The 17,004-nt window shown below is 40.0% G+C and overlaps 1 pseudogene; it reads left to right on the top strand.

The window, feature by feature from the left end:
- The first annotated feature begins 15,812 nt into the window (after nt 1-15,812).
- Nucleotides 15,813-16,583, top strand: LOC105867668 (abl interactor 1 pseudogene; annotated as a pseudogene).
- Nucleotides 16,584-17,004: the final 421 nt, after the last annotated feature.

Raw genomic sequence — 17,004 nt, 5'->3', positions numbered from 1 at the left:
ATTGGTTGCATGACAATATGAATATACTTAACACTACTGAACAGCATTTAAAAATGGTTAAGATTAATTTTTAATGTCTTTTATTATAGGAGGTTAAGGTGGTAAAATTTAAGTTGTGCGTATTTTGCCACAATTATATAGAAAAAGATTGGTGTTAAAGAAAGCCCAGCTTTCCCAAGATTTCTTAATACATGGGAAGATGTATAGGTGGTCTGTGAAAATTGTTTCAGAATTCAAAAACAAAAGTGAAGACCTTCTAAGACAACCCTTCTTAAACAGCTTTGAGAGTTAAGGGGTTCTCTGAATAGAAAAAGTTAATTGACTTTTTTTTCATTTATTGCCAGGTTTGCTGCATTTTACTTATAAGCACCTACAGTATTTAAATTCCTTAGTTGTAAGCTCCTTCCAGAATGAATAAACATTTAGGTTTAAAAATATGCTGATAGTGGGTTATTCCCATCAGTTAAGTGGTCTAGGCCAAATTTCATAGACATATTTTAAAAGCATAGCAACTCTGAATGCAAGATTTTCTATCCTTCTCTCCATGTCCAAATGGTAGTTTTCACAAAAATCAGGACCAGATTTATATTTTATAGTAGCTTTGATATTGCTAACTTAAAGTGCCCCAAAGAGAGTTGCTTTTTATTTCCGTTGCAGAGGTGACAGGAAGTTATTATGCCTTTGTTCTTAAAATGAGGAAGGACCAAAAATATTTTATATAACTGTTTGGGGTAACACTCAAGCATCATTGCTAATACTGTATGAATAGATGCTCAGTGAACAAAATGCAGGTGTAGAGGGTAAGAGATTCAGAGAAGTGATCAGTATTTTATGAGAATAAGGTAATTATGATGCATCACAAATGAGGTCAGAAAGTCAAGCATAATGGGCAAAAGAAAATATAATCTGTAATTAAGAAACTTTATGATCAAAGAACCTAAACAAGGTCTTAAAAGCCTTCAAGGTAAACTCCTTAGGTAGGGGACTACACGATATTCTTTGTTCTCAATTATTCTGTATTTAATACCATGTATTGAATACAAGTGCTGAATATTTATTGGGAATACCCCTCTTAAGGTAGGTGAACTATCAGTGAAAAGCATGAGGCCAATTTCTTAAGTCACCTTTTGTGCCTTTAAAAGATTTCCATTTTTTTCTTTCTCTAAATCAGGTGTCCTCAAACTTTTTAAACAGGGGGCCAGTGCACTGTCCGTCAGACCATTGGAGGGCCGGACTATAGTTTAAAAAAAACTATGAACAAATTTCTTGCACACTGCACATATATCTTATTTTGAAGTGAAAAAACAAATGGGCAAAAACACCCCGCATGTGGCCCGTGGGCCGTAGTTTGAGGACGCCTGCTCTAAATCATATTCCACATTGCTATGACCTTGTCATTTTATGACTTCATTTTATTGCTAGTCAATAATCATGAATGATTAAAGTTATCATTTCAATTTATCTGTTTTAAATAATGCCTCATCAATGAATACTCATTGTTGAGTTAGATCATAAATCATTTGAGGTTATGATCAGCTGCCAGTAACAGTACCAGAGCTGACTTCTGCTTGGTTAACTTTACCAAGAAACTCGATCTGTGCTCACACACATGGAAGTATAGGTTGTAGTAACTGCTCTTGCGATGAAATAATGTTGAGTGTATTTTAGAATTTGGCATGTATAGTCTTTATTTATTCCAAATAAGTACTTATCTTTGTTTAAGTCGGACGTAATGTGTTTTAGCAACTCTTCACTATGTTTTTAACCCAACTAATAGAGATAAAATAAAATATCGCATCGTTCACTAGGTCTCAGTTTGATTTTCTAAGAACAGTAGATTTTACCAATACTTATATAAAAAGAAGGGAAGTTTAAAAAGACAGATGTGAACACTTTAAAATATTTTAGATACATGTATTTCTTTTGTGATTAAAAAGTATTAAAAATTAAGATTTATATTTGTTTTTATATTACAGTAATTATGTAGATAATGCTATAAAGAATCACATAGTCTCTAATTCTCCAAAAGGGCTAATTATTAAAATCTATTGGTCTAAATAATTTTTATCACTCAGCTTAGATTGGACACAAAACTAGGGTTTCCAGGTAAAAGACAAGGTGTCCAGTTAAATTTGAATTTCAGCTAAACAACAGATTTTTTTTAGTATGTCTTAAATATTAAATGGGACACACTAAAAAATTCATTGTTTAGCTGAAATTCAATTTTAAATAGGTGTCCTATTTTTTATTTGCTAAATCTAGCAACTCTACACTGAACATATTGGATTCTGACAAATAAAATAACCAATTTTAATACATAACAAAATATTTTTAAAATAGAATAAATAAATAAGAAATGAGGATTCTATCTCTGGGAGGCTGAGGTGGGTGGATCATTTGAGCTCAGGAGTTCGAAACCAACCTGAGCAAGAGTGAGACCCCATCTCTACTATAAATAGAAAGAAATTAATTGGCCAACTAATATATATGTAGAAAAAATTAGCTGGGCATGGTGGCGCATGCTTGTGGTCCCATCTACTTGGGAAGCTGAGGCAAGAGGATTGCTTGAGCCCAGGAGTTTGAGGTTGCTGTGAACTAGGCTTATGCCATGGCACTCACTCTAGCCTGGGCAACAAGGTGAGACTCTGTCTTAAAAAAAAAAAAAAAGAAAAGAAAAAGAAATGAGGATTCTATTCTGACAATATGGTGGATTAGATAACCCGAACAACCCTCTTATGAGAAAAGCACAAATGCTAGATAAAATAGAAAACATTTTTCAAGGCATCACAGAGTTGGCAAGAATGTAAGGAATTTCAGAAGCCAGTAACACAGGGAAAGTATGAATCAGAGAGGTAAGTAGAGCAGTTTTCACCTCAAGGACAACTGCTGAATCCTAGTGACCTTGAGCTTCAGATTTGACAACCATATGGGAATGGGACAGGTGATAAAACCCAGGACCCAATAGATGTAGGGAGTCTAAAGGAGCTGCTTGCAGAGATCTTGAACCAAAAAGAGCTATATTTTCATTTAAAAGTGAACTAGACATACTTGCCTCACAAAAGGAAACAACAAAAAAAAGCTTGTCTGTCCCCAGCTTGATGCTGGATGGAAAAGGAAAAAAAAATTCCTCCCTGAGAATTCACATCCTCAAGCCAGTTTTCATGTGATTTCGAAGCCCAAATTTATACCACCTACATCTCCTGAAAACCTCAAGTCAACAATTGTTTAAAGTGATCCTGGTTACTAAGTACACCAAGCACCTGGAAGAAGCAAATACAAAGCCTCTCTCAAGAAATCTACTTTTAATCCAAACCTGAAAGAATTTCCACTGAAGAGATTCCAAGTAATATAAATTTGTCATAAAACAAGCAAAATCACAAAAGCATACAAGAAAGCAAAGCACCATGATCAAGAGCCAGCAGAAACAACAAACTAGAGCACTAAATCTATAAATATTTCATATATTGGTATTATCAGCCATGGATTCTCTTCTAGTCTATTATCATCTAAAACATTTAAAGAAATAAAGAAGGGCATTAAAATATGAATAAGAAACAGGATACTATAAAAGTGATCAGTTTTAGAAAAAACAATTAAAATTTCTGGAAATAAAAAATAAAATAATTGAAATTATAAATTTGACTTTACACTGCAGAAGAGAAACTGAAGGCTAGAGCTGACAAAATTATTCAGAATGCAGTGATGAAAGACAGAAATATGGACATATGAGACATATGAGAGTTATGGACATATGAGAAATATGGACATATGAGAGTTAAGAGACATTAAGCAAGAAGGTCTAACATATGCCTAATAGAAGTTCCAAAAGGAAAGAAGAGAGGGCTGAGGCAATATTTGAAAAGATAATGGCTGAGAATTCTCCAGAAGTGATGAAAAACACCCATCCTCAAATTCAGGATGTCTGCTAAATCCCACGTAGCATCAATAAAAATACATCTATACTCAGACACACCATGGCGAAACTGCAGAACAACAAAAACAAAGAGGAGATACTAAAAGCAACTACAGGCCAGGCGTGGTGGCTCACGCTTGTAATCCTAGCACTCTGGGAGGCCGAGGCGGGCGGATTGCTCAAGGTCAGGAGTTTGAAAACAGCCTGAGTGAGACCCCATCTCTACTAAAAAAAAAAATAGAAATTAATTGACCAACTAAAAATATATATACAAAAAAAAAAAAAAAAATTAGCCAGGCATGGTGGCGCATGCCTGTAGTCCCAGCTACTTAGGAGTAGGAGGCAGTAGGATCGCTTGAGCCCAGGAGATTGAGGTTGCTGTGAGCTAGGCTGACACCACGGCACTCACTCTAGCCTGGGCAACAAAGTGAGACTCTGTCTCAAAAAATAAAATAAAATAAAATAAAATAAAATAAAATAAAATAAAATAAAATAAAAATAAAAGCAACTACAACAAAGGAGAGATTACCTACAAGCAATGATTACTAGCTAAATTCTCAACAGGAAAATAACTGTCAATCTGGAAGTGTATACCTTGTGAAACTATTTTCAAGCATAAGGGCAAAAAGGAAAGACATTTTCATATGAACAAAAACTATATGAGTTTACTACCAACAGTTCTATACCGAAGGAAATGCTAAAGGATTTCACTGGCACATATGTAGCTCCAGACAAAAGATCTGAAATATAAGGATGAATCAAAAGCAAAGAAATAGAAATATATGTGGGCCGATCTGAATAATATTAACTATAAAAATGGTACTTTATTTGTAGACTTAAAAAAAAACTCTAAAATTTGGGATATCTAAGATTTCTGTATTGTTCTGGTTGTGTGTGTGTGTGTGTGTGTGTGTGTGTGTGTGTGTGTGTGTGTGTGTACCAAGCTAATAGAGGAAGGAATAAAGAAACGGGAGCAGAGACTGAGGCAACTCAGTTAATTCATAAAAATAGGCAAGAAAGGAGAAAAAATAGAGAAAGCATAACAGATAAGAAGTGACAGTGGTGGGGATTGATGGGATCCAGGCTGGAACATGCTGAGTTTGGCCACCTGGGGCCAGCAGGAGGGAAGCTGAGCCGCAGCACAGTCTGATCACTAGAGGCAGCCCCTCACTGGGACACCCCTGCTGCTCTAGGGGCTGGCTTGGTGAGAGTGTAGTGATCCAGGCCGCCACACCTGAACAGCGAGCACACTCAAGCATGTTCAGGTATCATTAGTCCCAGGAGACAGTGCAGTGGGGTGTCGTGGCAGCCACTATGCCAGGAGGCAGCGAGTTCAGAAATCAGATGGCATTCTGCTTCAGGAGAGCTGTCTCTGTAAGGCAGGACCGTGCTAGGGGTGGGAGTGGGGGGTGCAGAGGGCTTGAGGAAGGACTAGCAGCAGTTGTTTCGGCCAGGCATTCAGAGAGGACCGCTGTACCGCGGGAAGACAGCAGAATGCTGGGGCAGGGTAACCAGGCGGAAACCAAGGGGAGGCTCCAGACTGGTGCAATGCAGAATGTTTGGGGAGCCCTGAAAGACAGTCTGGAGGTTTTGTTCCTGGTTTCTGAGTGCTGAAGAAGATTGAGACAGAGGAGGGCTAAAAGAATGTTGTCTTCCTAACCTCATGCTTCCTGTCCAATCATTTTCCCTCTAGGTCAGAGGCATTTTTATTTGTATTTTCTACTGGTGAATCTACACTCATAGATATTCAGATTTCAGAAATTGCCCCTGCCTTTTCTCTGAAATTCTACGTACTAATTCATGCCTAAGATTGTAAGTAAGCAACAAAATCAAATGAACCATGATGCTTTTTTTTTTTTGTAAGCAAAACCTTTTCCCTAGGCAACAACTGAGTGGCAACAGAAATTCTTTTAACACTATTTATGGATACGCTTGCATAAATCATTACCAACTTAAAGAAATAAAACTATTATAAGAAAGTTGTGGTGGTAAAAATGAAACAAAAATAGTGCTACCAGAAGTGGCATTTTTCTGTGGAAATATGATACCATCTATAACAAAGTATTAAATCCCGCCCCCACTTTGTTTTGGACTTAGCAGCTCTGAGAGCCCCAAGAGCCATCCATTTATTCATTTAACACTTATTGTGTGCCTTTCCTACCTACATCAGACCCTGTGCTGATGATAAAAAGGTGAATTAGACACAATCCTAGACTTTGAAAGCTAGTAGAGACAGAAAATTTGTAAAGAAATAGCTAACAACAACAAAAAGAACTAATTCTAATAAAATGCATTCCTAGATGAATGAACAAGAGCTAACATCTATCGTCGAACATAACATGAAAAACTCTGTATTGAGGATTAAATTCAATAATCAAAGTCAACATCAGCAATCAAATGCAACCCTCACAGTAGGCATGTGGGGTGAGTGGGTGGTATTATTCTCTTCATTGTATAGATGAAGACAATGAGCTCAGAGAAGTTTCAAGATCTGCCTGGGTTAGTAAGTAGTGGAGCTGGTGTGCAATCCGGTGACCTCCGGCAGGTGAGGACAGGTCAGTGAGAAAATGACTCTTAAAAAACAACTAGGTGTTTCCTGGTAAGGGGGTTGGAGGATGTGGGCGAGGGTGGGGCAGCCCTGGAAAGAGAGAAGGGGCGAGGGGGCGGGAGAGAGGAGCACGGGGGCCGTTAGGGCAGCAGGGAACAGTCAGTAGAGCACAGGGTGAGGTGGGGGTGGGGGACGGGGAGAAGGCTGGAGGAGAAGCAAGGGCCAAGGCCAAGGATGATGGCTTTGCGGGAAGGATTGAGAAATGGCGGATTTATTCCATCCAATGCACGAAGGCACGTAAGCAGGGGAGTGACAGGATCAGATTTGCATTTCAGAAAAATTGCTTTGGCAGCAGTGTAGTAGATTAGGGAAAAGGAGGCAGGAAACTATTTGTCTCCCTGGCTGGGGAGACCAGGCAAGTAATGCCACGCCTGAGAATACAGCCTGGAGAAACTCTCAAACATCTGCTCAAAGAGAGCAATGCTCCACTGTTTGTATTAGCAAAAAACCCTAAACGCCCTTCAATAGAGAATAAATAAATAAATTGTAGTAGAGTACCATAATAGAATACCATATGGTGGTTAAAATGAATGAATTTTGCAACATGTGGCAACAAGAAGAAAAAATAAAATTGAGTAAAGAAAACAGGCTACAGAGGATATACACAGTATGATGTCATTTTAGTAAAGACGAAAAAACCTACGAAGCAATGCTTTAAATCGTTTATGGATATATAAATAGAGAAAGTGTACCACATGCATGAGATTGATAACAGCAAATTTGTGAGACTGCCCTGGGGAAGGAGGGACTTGGGGACCAGGGGACAGGTTAGTCAAGATGGTTTCAAATAAACTGGCAAATATCACAATGTCAAGATTTTGATAAAACTAGTGGTCAGAACACAGTTGTTGGTTATTCTCCATACTCAACTGTCTATTTGAAATGTAATATTTTTTTAAAAGTTAAGCTATCCAAACAAGTATGCTTTCTCCAATGAAGAGAAAGAAAGAAAAGAAAGAGGACACACTCTGGCAGTGGCGCAGCGTGGGGATTGGGAACTGGGGGTCCCTGGTGTCCGCAGAGGAGGGGGCACTGGTGCAGGGGCAGCGGGAACAGGGAGCCAGTGGGAAGCAGGTGACTGTTGGGTGGTGGCAGGTTGGGGAGAGAGTTGAATCCAGTGGCTCCGTGCTCTGCCTGGTGTTACTGAGCGGGCGGCAGGGCCAACCACCAGGCAAGAGAACGTAGGAGAAGGAGCAGGTTTGGCCTGGGCGTGGTGCCTGGAGATCAGCTTCAGACACGTTCGATTTGAGGTGGTTCCAGGAAGAAACGTCCAATCTGCAATTTGATATTCAGGCTGGGGGTTCAATATCTGGGACAGAAATATAAATGTGATCATCACCATCTATTGGGAAAAACCATGAGAATAGATGAGATTAGAAATCGTACTTTTATGAATAAAAATGGATGTATACTATGCATAACAATTAAAATACATTTTAATGGATGATAAGCTCAGGTATGAGAAGTATCATATGTAAGTACAATACTAATCCTGACTTTTACTCATTGTATCTGAAACTTTTAAAAGAGGGAGTAACCCGCCCCTTCGACAAATGGCATGGCTATGATCTGGCGTTGTCTTATCCCCTCAGCACCACGAGGAGGAACTTAATGTTGCTCTACCATCAAAACAGCACTGCCAAACCACCAATGGGGGACCAGCCTGATGTTGGCAGCCCAGCTAATGCTCAGAGTCACCTGGGGAATCTACAAAAGCAGTACAGATTCCAGAATGATCTAACCAGGATCCTGGGGATGGGGCCTGGGAATCACAATTTTGAAAAGCTCCACGGTCAGGCTGGTCACTGGTCGGGTATTGGAGCTGTGGTAACATCTCCTGGACAGCAGCCGTCATGTGACATAGGGGGGCCTGTCTGCCTCTGGGTGACTACTGATCCTCCACTGGGACCTTGGGTAAGCCGCTCAACCTCTTTGTGTCTCAGTTTCCTCATCCATAAAATGGGGATAAAAATAGTACCTACTTTAGGGGTAGTTGTAAGGATTACATGATTAACTTACATCAGGTCTGACATAATAGTATAAACATTTAATAAAAGATAATTACTATCATTATTTTTATTAACATATGTCACAAGAGTACTGGCATACCATTTCTGCTACTATTTTTCATAACTAAAATATTCTAATATTATTTTTAAAAAGAATAAAACTCTACACCTGAGTCCTTTGTACTAAGATTGTCAGTTCTGTCTTCCTACCCTCCTGAGGTAGTTGCTTTGCCTCTTTTATTTCTTTGGCAAAGGACATTTATCCTGGAGCTATTGGCAACACAGAAGCATATTTTATGCACCAACTAGTCTGTGAGAATTTTGGCATTTAATAGAAGGTGGATTCTTATTCCAATGGCTCTTATTACTATCCAGGTGCCTCAGCAGATCTGATAATACTCAGAGTTTTGGCCAGTTTCAGAGGCAGTATTTCTGCAGTTAAAAAACTTCGCTCCTAAGCAAATTTATAATAGTTTGTTGAACCTCAGGCCTGTGCATGCCCTAAAGACCTAATTAATTATATAGATTTCCTGAGTTAGAAATATCATATAACACCCAGAATTTTGACAGGAAAATTGCCTGAATTATTATGGTTCACATAGATTATTCATCCAAACAGGTTCATAAGGATTAAAAAGAACACATGTACATTATACACATACTCTTTTTTTTTTTTTTTTTTTTTTTGAGACAGAGTCTCGCTTTTGTTGCCCAGGCTAGAGTGAGTGCCGTGGCGTCAGCCTAGCTCACAGCAACCTCAAACTCCTGGGCTCCAGTGATCCTTCTGCCTCAGCCTCCCGGGTAGCTGGGACTACAGGCATGCGCCACCATGCCCGGCTAATTTTTTATATATATCAGTTGGCCAATTAATTTCTTTCTATTTATAGTAGAGACGGGGTCTCGCTCTTGCTCAGGCTGGTTTTGAACTCCTGACCTTGAGCAATCCGCCCGCCTCGGCCTCCCAAGAGCTAGGATTACAGGCGTGAGCCACAGCGCCCGGCCTATACACATACTCTTTACCAATCTTATTAATCATCTCATGCTAACCGTGCACCCTGGGTGTATTTTATGAATAATATTGTGCTGACTCATTTTGATTGTTAGAATTCTTCTACATTGAAAGTTACTCAGTAGATTTAATTTCATGAAAAGCTAATAATTATAAAAATTTCACCTATTAAGTGGCTAATGATTTCTAAACTATTACTAAAGTGAGCTAAGTTAAAATTTAGAGAGCTAAGTGAAAATATAGCCAAGTGAGAGAGGTCATGAAATGATGCAACATTAACATTTCAACACATAAAAAAAATGCTCAACCTTACTACTCATTAGGGAAATGCAAATTAAAACCACAAGAAAATACCACTATATACCTACAAGAATGACTAAAATCAGAAAAACGGACACTACACCTGTTGACAAGGATATGGAGGAATTCGACCTCTCATATACTGGGAAAGCAAAAGTGGTATAACCACTTTGGAAAACAGTTTGACAGTTTCATATAAAGTCGAATGTATACTACTATTTGACTCAGCAATCTCAGTGTTAGGTATTTTACCCATGAGAAATGAAAACTTATGTTTCCACAAAGACCTTTCTACAAATATTTAGAGTAGCTTTATTCATCATTGTCCCAAAGTGGGAAAAACCCAAATGCCCTTCAATGGGTGTATGGATAAATAGCATGTGGTATAGCCATGTGGATGGCCAAATAATGGCCCCTCAGGAGATATCCATGTCCTAATACCTGGAACCTGTGAATGTTACCTTCTATGGCAAAGAAGGGACTGCAGATGTGACTAGGTTAGAGGTCTTGGCATAGGGAAATTCACATGTGTCCTTATGAGAAAAAGGCAAAGGGAGATTTGGCTCTAGACAGGCAGAAGAGGAGGATCTGTCACCGTCAAGGCAAAGGCTGGAGTGGCCATAAGCCAAGGAATGCCAGCAGCCACCAGAAGCTGACAAAGACCAGATTTGCTCCTAAATTCCCTAGAGGCCCTGCCAACATATTGACTTTGGCCCCGTCATACTGATTTTGAACTTCTGGCCTCCAGAACTATGAAAGCATGAATTTCTATTGCTTTAAGGCACCAAGTTTGTGGTAATTTGTTAAAGCAGCCATAGGAAACTGATGGCTCATACAAGGGAATACTACCCAGTGATAAAAAGAAATTGACTATTGATATATGAGTGAAGATACAACAACATGAGTGCAGCTCAGATGCATTATGTTCAAAGAAACCAGACTCAAAAGTCTACATGCTGTGTGTATTTATATAACATAATACATGCTGTGTGTATTTATATAACATTCTTGAAAAGGCAAAACTATAGGGATAGAGAACAGATTAGTGGTTTGCCAAGGGTTGGAGTTGATTATCAAGGGGCAGCCTAAAGAAGTTTTTCTGGGCCGGGCGCGGTGGCTCACGCCTGTAATCCTAGCACTCTGGGAGGCCGAGGCGGGCGGATTGCTCAAGGTCAGGAGTTCAAAACCAGCCTGAGCGAGACCCCGTCTCTACCATAAAAATAGAAAGAAATTAATTGGCCAACTAATATATATAATATAAAAATCAGCCGGGCATGGTGGCTCGTGCCTGTAGTCCCAGCTACTCGGGAGGCTGAGGCAGGAGGATTGCTTGAGCCCAGGAGTCTGAGGTTGCTGTGAGCGAGGCTGACGCCACGGCACTCACTCTAGCCTGGGCAAGAAAGCGAGACTCTGTCTCAAAAAAAAAAAAAAAAAAGAAGTTTTTCTGGGGATGACAGAATAGTTCTGAGTCTTGATTGTGATGGTGGTCTATATTTATTTGTCAAAACCCATAAAACTGCACACCTAATACATTTTACTGTGTGTGTATTTAAAAGTAAAATTTAAAAAATAGCTCAAGCTTTAGTGGCCAGGGAAAATGGTGAAATCAAACTTCAAAGATTATATAACACAGGTCCCTGCCCTAAGAGGCACTGGTTTGTAGCTCAGAGCTCAATCAGAAAATTTTCCACCGAAGGAGAAGTGAACTCTTTGGTGGCTGGCGACATACACAACACCAAAGAGTGGAACTGAGTGCATATTCTTACAGGCCACTGGAGAGAGAACACAAACAGCTCAGCAGGCAAAAAGAGCTCTAGGGCCATGAGACGAGAGAGAAGCCTTGATTTTAAGGCACATGGTAGTAGAGCTCTACCTTTGCATGATGTTTCAAAGGGCACAAACTTCTTCAAGAACTGTCCTTAAGGTGAATTATAAACAACCAAAGACTGAGAATTTCTGCAAAAGGCCAAGGATACAAAAAAGTGGCATCCAATTACATGCAGACCTGAGCGCGACAAGACCGAACAGGCGGAGTAGAGTATGGACAGCACAAAATGGAAAGTGAATCAGAGCAGAGCCCATTCTCAGAGATATCAGCCTCACTAAGAGTTTTCACTCAGAGGGGAATGGGTGCTTCCTGAAGAAGCAACATTGTTAATCTGTAGTATGTAATTATGCTTGAGTACAGTATTCTCATTACATGGGCTAGTTCCATCATCATCAACAGTTCTGTTGCTTTCACAAAATTCAAAGTCGAAGTAACTCTTTTTGATATTGTTGCCATACAGGGTTGTTAATAAGCAAGTTAAACGTTGGAGGATGTTTACCAAAAATGATCATTTGAGTTTTGAAATACTATGAATACCATCTCTGAAACTTGTGTGGTCCAAAAGAAATAAGTACAAAGTGCACAGTCTTGTTATTGTGTAGTTAATGAAATTATTCGGGGCAAGCAAGGAACAACAAACGAGGTAGCTGAAGAGTTCTATGAGGACAGCTCTGCCAATTGATCTATCCTGGTCCTTGCTAGAGTTTGATATCATCTGGCTGCAGTTTATTGACATGAATATTCCTGGGGACAATTCTGGGTCCTGTGGCTGGTTGCATCTTCTAGGATGGCAGCAAAAATGCCAGGAATCTCTGGGTTAGTTGGTATTTATCTTGATGGCCTAATCCAGAGAGATTGAGCCAAGAACACAGTGTACACTCAGGGACTCATCTCAAACTCTGCACTTCTTAAGACTGGAATTGTATGTGGCTTCCCTGCCTGGCCTAGGTCTCATCTTCTTACTCCTCTGCAGATGATAAGAATTTTAGGTGGCTCTAATTTGAGGATCATGGCTGAACAGATAATGGAAACCAATTGACAGTGTGTTACATTTGAATTAATCTCATTGAAGCGTGTGTTATCACTGTGAGATTTTTGTTGTTGTTGTTGTTGCTGTTGTTGTTTGGTTTTTTTTTTTTTCACCAGTAAATGGAATTAATTCATTATCTTTGACAACAAGGTGAAGGCAGGCCAATTGTCTACTAAGCTCGCCCTAATTTGAGAAGAAAAAGAATGTTGTCATCTTAAAGTGTAGCGATACTGAGCCTCCTTGCCGTTAGATCTATTCCTCATTCTTCTCCTGCTCTGCAGGCCTGTTTCCCAGGCCCCTGTATCAGTTGGAGTCTATCTGAGTTTGGCCAATGGAAAACAATGGTAGGCAGAATAATGGTCCCCCAAAGACATCCACACCCTAATCCCCAGGTCCTGTGAAAATGTTACCTTACCTGACAACACGGACTTTGTAGATGCGATTAAGGTTATAAACCTTACGATGGGGAGATGACTCTGAACTATCCAGGTGGACTCATGCTAATCTAATGAGCCCTAGAGAACTTTCTCTAGCTAGAAATAGGAGAGATGAGGCAGAAGGGGAGGTCTGAGAAATCTGAAGCATGAGAAAGATTTAATCAGCTGTTGCTGGCTCTGAGGATGAAGGAAGAGGGCCATGAACCAAGGAGTACGGCAGCCTGTAGAGATTGAAAATAACTCCTGTTTGACACCAAGCAAGGAAACAGGGACCTCAGCCCTACACCATCTTGGAGCTGAATTCTGCCAACACCTGAATGAGCTTGGAAGCAGATTCATGCCTATGGCCTCCAGAAAGGAAAGCAGCCCCACCAACATCTTGATTTTGTCCTTGAGAGACTCTAAACAGGGGATCCAATTGAGCCACCTTGTTCTTGAACTTCTGCCCAACAACTGTGACCCTTAGTGTTCTGGCAATATCAGTTCTTCCTATTGTCTCTCCAACCAGACAGTCCCAAGAACTTCCTGCTGTTACTAACATCTAGGATACCTTCCATTCCAAGGTAGTTCTTAGCATCTTCCATCTCCCATTTTATTGATTCACTGTAGTAAATTTCCTTTGCTTTAAATACTCTGAGTGGTTTCAGTTTCCTAATTTGACCCTATGTGATAAATATACAATAATACATCTCTTTCAGTTTTTTGTTGGTGATACAATCATTCATTCATTCATCAAACATTTATTGAAAGGCTAGACTATGTACCAGTAGTGAACAGGGAAGACAAGGTCCTTGACCTCAATGAAATTTACATTTCAGTCAGACAGGCAGAATTTTAATTAGTAATTAAAATAAAGCATTAGTATTAGGATAAAGGAAGAATAGGAGTCTATGAAAACATAAAGCAGGGAGTTTTTAAACTGATCTATGGGCTAGGGAAAGACTCCATAAAGAGGAAGTATTTAATGAGACTTAAAGATTGAGCAGGCTTAGACAGATAATCCAAAAATATAATTAATAAGATTAGGAAGGGGGGTTGCTGGAGAATAAGAGTAAAGCAACCCTGTTTTTATCCTGCTAGAACTTTTAATTCTTTCATTAAAAATTATTTCAGTCCTGACTCTGACGATAATATTAAGGTATAGGTTTTGAATAAACACTATGAGTCAGCAGGGCTACATTAAGCTCATAAGCTTAGTCAATGTCTGATTCTTGTTTGTGGAGAAGGAAGGATCAATAATGCCATGGGAAGGTTAATAAGATTTTCAAATATTCTAAAGTTGTGTTGGATTGCCTAACCCAGCACCCATTCTCTTTCTCTTTCTGTTCTTCTTTTTTTTCTTTTGCCTACCCCACATTCTTATGCAACCAGCACCCATTCTCAATCCCTTTCTTGCCTGCCCGCACCCCATTCTCATTCAGAAGTTTCTTTCCCCAGCTCCCTGTTGCCTGGGGCGTCCCTGAACCATAGGTCTGTTTAACCAGACTTAAGCAGGAGTTCATTGAGGAGTTTCTGTTTTCCTAATGAAAAGGACGGACTGAGCTTGCCTTACTCTTCCCCGGTTCTTGCCATGAATTGAGACATAGTGTCTGAAATGGTAATAGCCACTTAGTGATCATGAGACAACAAATACAAGTTTAAAAGCCATTACTGTAAAGCATGGTCAATAGCAGAACAGCCTTTCCCAAGTTCTTTCTGCTAGAAAGAACCTGCATACTTAAAGAGGAAAAAAACAGAGCCTTTTCCATTACTATATAAGCAATATGTGTCAATTTTAGATAAATTACATATTATAGATGAGTTTTTTAAAAAAAACCTAGATAGGACTTCTAGTTTCCCATCTTGTGTGTATGAAAGCTTAGACTTCGCCACTGTATCCTAACAACATGTCAAAAGTTGAACGAATTGAAAAATAAAGAACCCTTCTTAGATCCAGAAGAGAGTGAAATCACAGGGCAAACTGCTTGCTGCCTCAAAGATTGGAGAGACAGGCAGGCAGAGACAGAAAATCACCACTTACTGGAGCAGAAACTTCCGTGGAACAAGTGCCAGGGTAAAAACACTTGAACCGTAATTGATGAATTAATACTGGCTCAGTGTGGGCAACTCTAGAGTGAAAAATTCCAGGGGGACCGAGTCATAAGGGCACTCCACACTCTTGTGAGTTTTACCTCTGGGAGCTCTACCAGGTCCTCACAGTGAATATTGGAGAAAAATCCCCTCATGTTTCTGGCAGGAGGAGGGGAGAAGGAACATTTTGAAGTACACCAGAGCATTTTCTTCTTCCTAACAAGGCCTGACTCAGGAGAAAATATTTTATTAATACTAGAGGAGGAGATCCTGTCTGGCAAAAGGCGCTGATAAAGAGTTACCAGAACGTGACACAGGTGGCAGACTACTGAGAAGACAACCACATACAGGCTGCAGACGAGAGAAGAGCTTTAGAAGAGACCAAAACTTACACAACCCAATCTCCAGCTAGTGTTGCTTAACAAATAAATTCATTGGCCAAGAGTGTACTCCAAATTGCTGGACATCCAAGCCTCTCAACTTTGGAGAGTGGAGTCTTCCATTAATCACATCTCACAGGTCATGGATATTCATAAAGAGAAAGTGGCTTAAAGAGAGATTGGTATTTTGACAATAAATAAGAAAACAAAATAATAGCACCGGCAAATATGGAGCACTCTACAAGGCATATTTGGAAGTCTATTGACTACACAGTTCTGGATAACGTGGGCCATGGTGTCAAGCATGGAAACAACCAGCCTGGAAAAACTGTCACACTGTTGAGAACAAATCCTCCTACTCAGAAACCACCAAGTCCTCCCACATCAGGGCAGGGAATGTTGGGAAAGAATATTCCTTATAAAACCCTGGAATCTGTTAAACTCCCAACAGTACCTAATGACTACATGATGAGTACTGCCAGGCTTGGAAATCAGGATAGCCCAGGCAGGACAGCTTCTTTAAATCGGAGACCAAGGACACACAGTGGAAGTAGTGGAGGAAGTAGAGTTGAAGAAACAGTAGAAACACAGCAGTATTGGTGATCCCACTGCTGTGTCTACACCTTCACCAACCTCTAATGGACCAGTTGCTGATAGTCCAACTCCTCCACCACCAACCACCTCCAGCGGATGACCTGCCTGCGTTTGATGACTTCACCTCCACCTCCAGTGGATCATGAAGATGAGGCAGCTGCAGTAAGTAGTTCAGTATAATGATCCATGTGCAGATGGGGATCCTGCTTTGGGCCCTCAAGAGTTATATTGAGAAAGTTGTTGCAATATGTGATTATACAAAAGACAAGGCTGTCATTTGTGGTGGGTGCAATCATTTGTATTACAAAGAAAAATGATGATGGCTGGTATAAAGGGGTCTGCAATCAAGTGACTGGTCTGTTCCCTGGGCACTATGTTGAATCAATCATGCACTATACTGATTAAATTTGTTTGCTTTTTTTTTTTTTTTTTTTGAGACAGAGTCTCGATTTGTTGTCCAGGCTAGAGTGAGTGCCGTGGCGTCAGCCTACCTCACAGCAACCTCAAACTCCTGGGCTCGAGTGATCCTTCTGCCTCAGCCTCCCGAGTAGCTGGGACTACAGGCATGTGCCACCATGCCCGGCTAATTTTTTTTTTTTATATATATATATCAGTTGGCCAATTAATTTCTTTCTATTTATAGTAGAGATGGGGTCTCGCTCTTGCTCAGGCTGGTTTTGAACTCCTGACCTTGAGCAATCCGCCCGCCTCGGCCTCTCAAGAGCTAGGATTACAGGCGTGAGCCACAGCGCCCGGCCAAATTTGTTTGCTTTTAAAGTAGGTTCTTATCATTACTCAGTCATACTGTGGGACTGTTATGATTAAA

This window comes from Microcebus murinus, chromosome 6 (genome assembly GCF_040939455.1).
Source record: "Microcebus murinus isolate Inina chromosome 6, M.murinus_Inina_mat1.0, whole genome shotgun sequence".
In the NCBI taxonomy this organism is placed as follows: domain Eukaryota; kingdom Metazoa; phylum Chordata; class Mammalia; order Primates; family Cheirogaleidae; genus Microcebus; species Microcebus murinus.
This window is presented reverse-complemented; position numbering and strand designations above follow the sequence as displayed.